This window comes from Teleopsis dalmanni, chromosome 2, assembly GCF_002237135.1.
Source record: "Teleopsis dalmanni isolate 2A chromosome 2, ASM223713v2, whole genome shotgun sequence".
Taxonomy (NCBI): Eukaryota; Metazoa; Arthropoda; class Insecta; order Diptera; family Diopsidae; genus Teleopsis; species Teleopsis dalmanni.
Window position 1 is genome coordinate 214778537 of NC_051847.1, and position 9730 is coordinate 214788266.

Genomic DNA, 9730 nt, shown 5'->3' on the forward strand with positions numbered 1-9730 from the left:
TAATCTATAGGTTACAAAACAAGCTAGTTCTACGTACTGGAATCACTCAAATTTGACGGACAAATACTGTTCAGTGCTCTCAAAGAAGATCCCTCCGAGCAACAACAATAATAATAACAACAACATGGTTTTTTATTAAAATATTACTTATAATATAATTGTCGGCTATATAGGGAATTTTTTTTAATTTAAAAAGAAAATTAAAATTTTCTATTAAACTCTTTCTTAATAAAAACTACTGAACTGATACTTAAGTGATCTGAAGATGCATTTCTAAAACAATATATTTCCCATAATTTATTGATAAATAGAAAAATCAATTTATTTCAAATTATTTGGGCATAAAATTATCGCAATGACAGTTTTTCTTTGAAGCATTCAGTGCGCTTCATTACATAAATTGCAATAAAAATTAAAAAAAAAAAAAGAAAAATTATACTAGACAAGTTCTAACAGTATTTTTTAAATTATTTCCACTACAATAATTTAAGTTAAAATTTTATATTCATTTTTTTTTTCAAACACCCCTCAAACCATTCGTAAAACCACAAATTGTAAAAGTGCGGCGATGATAAGATATTTTCTAAAAGGTACTTCGTTCTCATCGAGTACCGAACGGCTGAGAAGTGTGTAAAATAGATGTTTCCTATATACGAGTATTGTAGAGATACATAATTTATATGACAAGTACAGCTACAATAGTTTCACTGCCACTGTTGTTGTTGTAGTTTTTGTTACTATAGTTTTAGTGCTACAATGTGCTATCCTGGCAAAATAGTAGAGACAGTAGTCAACAGCAGTAGATAGAGAAGACAGCATAGAACATCAACGACAGCTAAAATTTACACATTTTACAATAAAATTCCGCTTCTTTTAATATCTTTTTGTTTTTTTCCCCATTTTTTGTTATAATTTTATTTATTTTTTTTTCGCAATACATCGTAGCTACTGCAGATACATTTTTGTATGAGGTACGCGAAGTGTAGTAATTTTATGCACGAATTCATAAAATCTTATTCAAATGGAAAATGTGATTTTTATCAATTGTGACAGGAATTTCTTGCATGAGAAGAAAAGCAAGTAGAGTACAAGGAAATAATTCATATCAGTACAAAAACAACAACAAAAAAAACATTTCCACCAAAGTGAAGTATCTGTAAGATGAACTAAAGGAGGCTACAACAAGCGCCGATACTCGTAACAGCTACATTGACAGTACTGATAAGTTAGTACTTAAAGTGCCGTAAATTTAACATTTCAAGGAGGAAAAAAATATATTAAATTATAACTGAATTCAGTGAATTTTTGTAACAGCGAATGTAGTTAATTTTATAACATAAATAATTTTAAAAAAATTATATAAATTAAGTCACTGAAAAGTAACTGCGATCTCTGCGATTAAATAATTTACGCAAAAAAACACATACATACACTAATAACGAATACAAGAGTTACTTAATAATATAACACATAAGAAAATTCCACCTTCATTTAACTAACCTTTCACAACCAAGATATATAAATGATTCTACATAAAAATTGACATCCTATAGTTTTTTATTATTATGGATAACAGATTATTAAACAAAGACCATAATAAAGTGTCTACATAAATCCAAGAATCACAATATAAATCTGCCGCTAAATGATCTGTGATCTGTGACCGCTTTTATTAAAAGGGGTAATACTTATCAGGGATATACTATGGAACTATATGATTCTGATCTGTTCATACAGCGCAAAAGTGGTATATCAGGGATATACCATTGTACTATATGATTCTGATCTGTTCATACAGTGCAAAAGCGGAATGTTGTTTGATCAAAAATTAGGAACTTCATTAACGACCAATGCTCTCATCAGATGTAGTGATACTAATCATGAAAATATACTCGCTGTACATGGTGTATTCATATAAAAAAATGGCTTAACTTCATTTAGAAAAATAAATATCTATCTTAAATAAACAATTGTGTTAGCATGATAAATAGATCATTTTAATTAATATTAATTTTATTCTCTTTAGAACTCTCATTGGAGCAGTAGACGGTTTTTAAGTTCTTTTCAATCTTGCAAACTAAACTATTTTTATATAATATTTATTTAAATAAATGTTATTCAATCAACTCTTGTATTAGTCATAGTCATTAAATTATTTTTTTATTATTTTAATTATACTATTCCATAATAAAAAATAATCACAATCATAATGGCCTAATGATAACAAAATTTTCTATTATTGTTAAATAGACAACTTTTCCTTAAAGGATATATAAAAACATTCTTTCCCAAATCTGCTAATAAAACTATTCTTATAAGTTCTTCCACATCTTGTCCTTATTCCCATATACCTTCTTTCATTCCTGATCTAAACTGACATTTATTTGTGTATTTTTGTCTGGTCTACTCTCATTATAAGAAGTAGCAGGACTATAAATAAATAATAAAATTAAAATAAACACTTTAATCGCTACTTAGTGAAAACAATAATAAAAATTGTGTAATTGTGCATCAAAAGGATAACAGACATTATTTTCCAATAAAAGGAAAATGTAAATATAAATAAATAAACACCAACAACGACGCCGGTAAACAAAATAATCGCATTAAATTATGCCAAAGGCCGTCCAGGAACAAATGCACTAAATGCTACCACCTCAGACAGATGAGGTTGACATCAACTGTCAACGGGCGCAAAAATCCATCAAAAACAACACAAGTAGCAATAATGTAACAAAATAAAAAAAAAAGAAAAAAGAAAAAAAACATTTGAACATTTTTAAAGGGATTTCACACCACAACAATTTAACCCCCATAAAAATTGTAAAATGTAACAATTTCAATTTTGTGGTAGTAAAAAAGATAACAGAAGCCAAAAACAAAAACAAAAAAAACAAAAAAAAACAAAAAAAACCGAAACAGCAGTTTTTCATCAAATGTCAAAACGAAAGCGTATGTAACATTTAAGTTCCATCCGAGCAAAAGGGGTCAATTTACCGCCTTAAGCAACTAACATTTTGCAATGGCATATTTGCTTATTTTGATAAGATTTGATAAGTTGCAAAAGGCAGCAACCAGCAGGCATCACTCAAGTTGATTAGATTTTTTCCTACTCGTCCTAGCTTTCGTCCTAGCCTTCATTCCTAACCCTCTGCATAGCATACAGCACTTCAAGTGAGGAAAAAAAATATCCTGCTGATTTGTTTATTTTGTTGGTTAGCTACTTTTGATGTAATAACGCAAAAATCAAACCAAACGCATTACATTTGCATTTAGTGCTGCACACAAGCACTACGCAAACACATTAACTGAAGCCGCTCTGCGCTCGCCGTTTGACTGATGAATGTGGATTTGTTTTTATTTACCGAAGTGTAATTTGGCAATTGCCAATCTGAAAGGGTAGCGAGGAGTAGTAAGGCAGGCGGTAAGATTAATTTTAACTATTTAGTTAACTTTTTTAAAAAGGATATCCTTACAACAACAAAACAACAAAGCGTGTTGACAGTTAATATCTGCCTAATTGGGTTTTAAAAATATGTCAGCTTGTCAGTTTCTTCAGCAGTCAAATGTGTGGTCAATTTCATTACACGCACCTCAGATATTTCCAGAGACAATTTAGCTTAAGTAAATTATATATAAAATTATACGTTAATTTTTTTTTGTTTTTTTTTTCTCTCTTAATTTGACAGCTTGATCCCTACAGTTGCGTGGTTGATTTTAAAGTATTTCTGATTATTTTAGTGTTGTTTAATGTGGCAAACTGTTGCCTTTTGGATTTAGTGTTGATTTGAAAGTGCCGTTGTTGAAGTGCATTTGTAAACCCCATAATTATAAAATTACTTTAAATGAAAATTTAATTTATTTACTATTTTTGTCTAACATTTAAGCGCTCCGTAACACACTCCTCCTCTTCGCTTGGCACAATTGCTTGATGCCCGACCGACTGACGGCCTGCCTGCCTGCCTGCTGCATGGCGTTTGATGAGGGTTGCCTTAATTATAGGTTCTATTTATTAAATTTCTATTTGGTAACTGGTCATTTCTTGGAACCGCTTGCTCCGTGTGTTGTGCGTATCAAGTCTTAAATCCATCTTTTGTAAATTTTTAAGTGTAACGAAATTTCTCTGGATCTCATTTATGTAAAATTGTAACTCGTTTTGCCTGACTTGGGTATTATGTGGTACCCTTAAAGTGAGTTCGACTTCGACTTCGACTTCAACGTTACATTATCATTAAAGTATTAAAAAATTGTTTAGCCCACTTTAATTTGGCTGAGTTAGCGGTATTGCTTGTAATTATTTTCCACAAAACCCATAATTATGATATTAAAGTTAATTTTGACTTTAGTTCTTCTGCTTCTTTCTTTTATTTGTAATCTGTGATTTTAGTGAAACTCTTGAGTTTCGGTTTCGATTATACTTTTATGTAATTTGAAAAAATAAAAAAAAAATAAATTTGACTTTAAGCCTATAATCGACTTGTTTAAGTAAAATTTAGTGTTTAAAATAAATTCATAATAAGTGGACAAAATGAGAGGCATAGCATGGGCTTCAGTGGTAAATATTATACCTACATGTTTTATAGCAATCTTTATAAATCAATGGCTATCTTTAGTTTAGGGTTACCAATAATAAGAAAAATATGTTTTTTTTAGAATATTATTTTGGTTTAATAATACTTATCAATTCATTAATCAAAAATAATTAAAAGTACATACAAAGTACCTATAATAAGTTTAATTTATCGAGATTAATTTTGAATCTGCAGTATCTAGTTCTCTTACATCTTAAGCCTATTACCGCAATCGAGATTTAAGCAGACTTATTATGATAAGAGATGACATGAAGATGAAAGTTGTCGAATCCAAAAGCATAAAGCTTTTAACAGAACACAAAAGTGCCCTTGGAAATGCTCTCGCACTTGTACTTGATCCCGATTCATTAAAGTAAAAAAGAGCTTGTCAGATTATAAAGTGACACTCCATAGAAAATTGTTTGCAGATTGGAATATAGAAATTATATTTGTATACTACGCTCTCATCAAAAAGGGTTATATTAACTAGGGAAATGAAAGTCATAGTTAATATTGATTTTTATGTAAAAAACTAAATCGTTAAAACAGAAAAAAAACATTTTCACTGTAGTTCCATTCAAATAAGACGTCAGAAATGTCCATGTATAGCAAAGCAGCTGTCTCTTTCGCAAGTAAATGAGTTTTAGTTGTATTGTTATTAGGAATGGAAAGGTTTCTCTACCATCTATTCAATTTTTTGCGCTTCATTTTGTTACTAATTCAATATATTTTGTTTAAAAAGAGTTGAGAAATAAACTACCTCTACTAAAGTTTATATTGGAGAACTGAAAGCACAATATAAACTACTTGATGCTTGAAGAAGACAATGAAAAATATATATTTTCTGAAGATTAAAGCGTTTATTTATTAAAAATGGATTAAAACTAGAAATAGTAATAACTCTTAGAATATACAAATAATTTCTGCAATGAATAAAATCTTAAAATCGCTTATCTCTCATGCTGTCAAAAATATTTAGATACCTAAATACATTAAATTATTAATTTATATAAATTTTTATTGATCAAGAATTAGTGGCTTAAATGAGAACTATGAGGATCATATTTATTTATAAAAAAGGAGACAATTTTTTACATCCCTTCTCTGTCCTTTGAAATAATATTGATATATCTCCCTTTGTGATATATTCGACTTACTTTCAAAATATAATTAGCATGTTTTTTACATATTTGTACATTTAATGTCGCACTACACTTCACTGCTCATTACCCGTAGAGCTGCAAAAATTGCCATTTTGATTTTTGAAAATTCAAAATTCAAAAATAATAAAATCTTTATATCTATAAAACCGAACCATTGTTCCTTCATTAACCCTACTAAAATTTCTGTCATATGTGTCAAATTTCCATTTCGTTACATGTATACTTGATATGCATAAATATAACTGGTTGGATATAGCGAAGAGGATCTGGAATGGAATACGGGTAACCTCAATATTCTCAAATGCACGCTCAACACGGAATGTTAAAAATTTCACACTTTAACGTGTTCGGAACCTTTTCAGATACAATTTTATTTATTTATTTTTTTTTTCTATTTGGTTCCAGATAACAAAAAATTCTTATATGAAAATTGCCCAGATTCAGCTGCTGTCAATACACAGAGAAAAGTACATAAAAGGACTCTTCTGTTCTGTTCTTCTCATTGTAGTGGTACACTTTTCGTCACAACCAATACAATATTACGTCAAAATAGACAAAAGGCAATTCATCTTCATCCCCTAAAACATAAATTCATCTTTTTTTCATATTATATTTTTTTCCCCCGTAAAACCGAAAAGTTTAGCATTATTTACGTACCCGTCACTGTTGCGCGTATGCCGTCGTCTATGGTCTATGGTCTATGGCGCATATTATCATATTTCCGAAGGGTGCGCCTCAAATTTCCACCTTTTTAAATATGCCATAAAATTACAATGTGCATGTTTTGATAGCAGAGTACGAATACGGCTATGAATGCGAGTATCTGCGTACATATGGTAAGAGTATCTTTAAATTGTGAAGAAACGCATCAAAATTAACGCTTGATTCATCAGCGAAAACTTCTCACATCAAACAGACGAGCGGTACACATCGTCAGGCTCATCAACACCAACCGGAGCAGCAGCAGCCAACATTACCCGGCGCAGTACGAAGCGCAAGGTTAACATCAAGGTTTTTTTGTTTTTTCGACTGCAATCGACGATGTTACATTTTATGTGACAAACTGAAGTACGCAGGATGTTCGGTACAAGCACAACAAGCTCAACAATCGCAATAATAATAACAATAAAAATAGTAAAAAATTCATTCATTGAAGTTGACAAACAAGCAACACCAGTCAAACTCAAAACAGCGACTTTTGAACCATTTTTCCTATGCGAGTCCTATGCGAGTCCTTTTTTCTGCGGTGCTACTCGCTGCCATTTTACTACACTGAAGGATCGAGTATGTTTGAAAGCAGCACTTTTTTTATGAAATTAAAAAATTTTCCTTGATTTTGGCAAATGCACAATAGATTTTGGTGTTTTTTTTTATTATTGTTGTGTTCTGGATTTATCTTTGGTTTGCTGGTACAAAATGCAAACTTCCTTGTGATGCTGCGGAAAATCAGAAATTAGGGTGTACAGTGCGCAGAAAGCCGTGTAACGAGCCATGCGCTCGGAGTCGTTCATGTAAAAATTTTTACGACTTTTTCTGTTGAATTTCTAATGCGGCTGCATTTGGGAGGTCCTAGTTTTTAGAGTGATTGTTATCTACTCGAAGGGTGTTTAAAGAAACTTTTTAATCTTTTTATTTAATTTTTATTTCATTTTAAATGTTTTAATGCGGTCCATTGAAGTTGTGTGTAATCAGCAGCTGATTTCATTTTAATTTGTATTAAGGAGAGGAAAGCAGAATGGTTAATAGAAAAACTGCTGAATATATTGTTGAAATATATTGTTTTGACATTTATTATGAAGTTTAAAAATGAGTAAAATTCAATTTCAGAAATAAAGTTCTCTAACTAACTTTTTAGTTAATAACAAAATTTTCATTATTTGATTTAAATAACTAAATTTATTACCACATCTACACTCAGCGAACCACTGGTATATTTTTAAATGAATTTTGTATGGATTTTATATATAAAATGCAACTAATGCATACTTATGGAGTTATACCTTTTGACGAAAGAAACTAAATTCTTAATAATAACTATAGTTCTCAATAGAGAGGCTTGAAAACATGGTTTGCACATGATAAGATTATGTACAAAAATTTCAAATTGAAGAACTTACTACTAATTCTAATTAGAACCTGAAAGAGTATATCAAACATCGAATTGTATATCGAATTTGTTCCCGAGGTACCTTGTTCAATTATATCATCTACCTTTCAACATATATCCCTTCCATATTATTCTGATCGAGAATCTAAGAAGGAGAAACGTTCAACAGCGTCTAGATATTGTTTTCAAATTCTTATCATTTGAAATTCTCTTATACTAAATGATATTTGGTCTAAATTTGTGGTGTTCAAAGCAAACTTTCTGTTATGGCAAAAAATTGACTAATATGGCAGCCAATATTTTACCGTTTTCAAGATAATATATAGCTACTTTACTACAATGAAATCAGTATTGATGCTCAAAACCAATTACAGAACAGTATGAACACAGAACTGTATTATAGATGTATCCAGTACAGATATATGCATTACAGATATATCCATAAGAGATATATCAATTACAGATATATCCATTACAGATATATACATTACAGATATATCCATTACAGATATATGCATACAGATGTCCATTACAGATACATCCATTACAGAAATATTCATTACAAATATATCCATTACAGATATATCCATTACAGATATATCCATTACAGATATATCCTTTACAGATATATCCAATACAGATATATCTATTATAGATACATCCATTACAGATATATCCATTACAGTTATATATATTTTACTAATAAATTTCATCATAATGGCATAGATGAGATGTTAGAGTATTATTAAATGAGATTGTGATTCAGTTTTGATTGCCTGATTTATCAAGTTAATTTTTCAAATGTATTTAATCAAGACAAAAACTTTTGTATCTACACATTTTATATACCTGTTGACTTGTGTTTTTTTATCTTACTTTTGTGTTTTTTGACAAATCTGTAGATACATTGTTTCAGTGATTATATGGCAAATGAAAACTTTTTGAGTTTTTAGGTGTCAGTTCTCGGTGCAACTATTTAATATTTTAACAACTGGCAGTGTCCGAGGAGTATGTCTGAGGCGTAACCGTGTATAACCTAACAAATAAATCAAATTTATTACTTTGTACGTGTACACGTATAATGATTTTCAACATAAATTCATCATTTTTATTTTTAATAACTTAACAAAGTATTTTACAGCTACAGTAAAAATATATTCCAAAAATAAAACTACAGATTTTTTTTGCAAAATTTTCATCTCCATTTTTGTACTTTTCGCCATGCTTAGCTAAATTGAATTTCGGTCGTCGGTCAACTTGAAAGTTAAGCTTTGAGTAAATGAGCAAATGAGCTGGTAAGAAAATATTTTTAATAGCAAAATTAACACCTCGAAACACTGAAATATCTAAGCAAAAATCTAGCTTAACTATGAATTTATGAATTCCACAGCGCTGTTGTTAATGTATCCGTCGCAACTATCTAACGAACTAAGTATCTGGTAAGAGCAGCGGCGGCGGCGAATGCCCAGCGAATTGCATTATCAGCACTTAACAGTTGCTCTTGCTCTTGCTGTTGGTGCTGAAATTGATGACAACAACAACAACAACAACAACAGCAACAGCAGCAGCTACAACAATAAAGATGATATACATGTATCTATATCTATATAGGTATGTAACTGAACATATAGATACATTTGGATACATTAAATGCTGAACAAAATTTTGCCTATCACCGTAAATAATTCATTATGCTGAAAAATGCCACATAAAATCTTCAAAAAGATGCGTCAATGTGTAAAAATAAGCATTGTACGCACACAAAAAATGAAAAGATACTTTTTCAGTAAAAAATAAGCAAAAAAAAAGAAATCAAATAAGTTATAAAAGATATTAAAAAAAAACAAAAATATTGAAATGATTATGGAGAAAAAATAACTTCAAAGCGT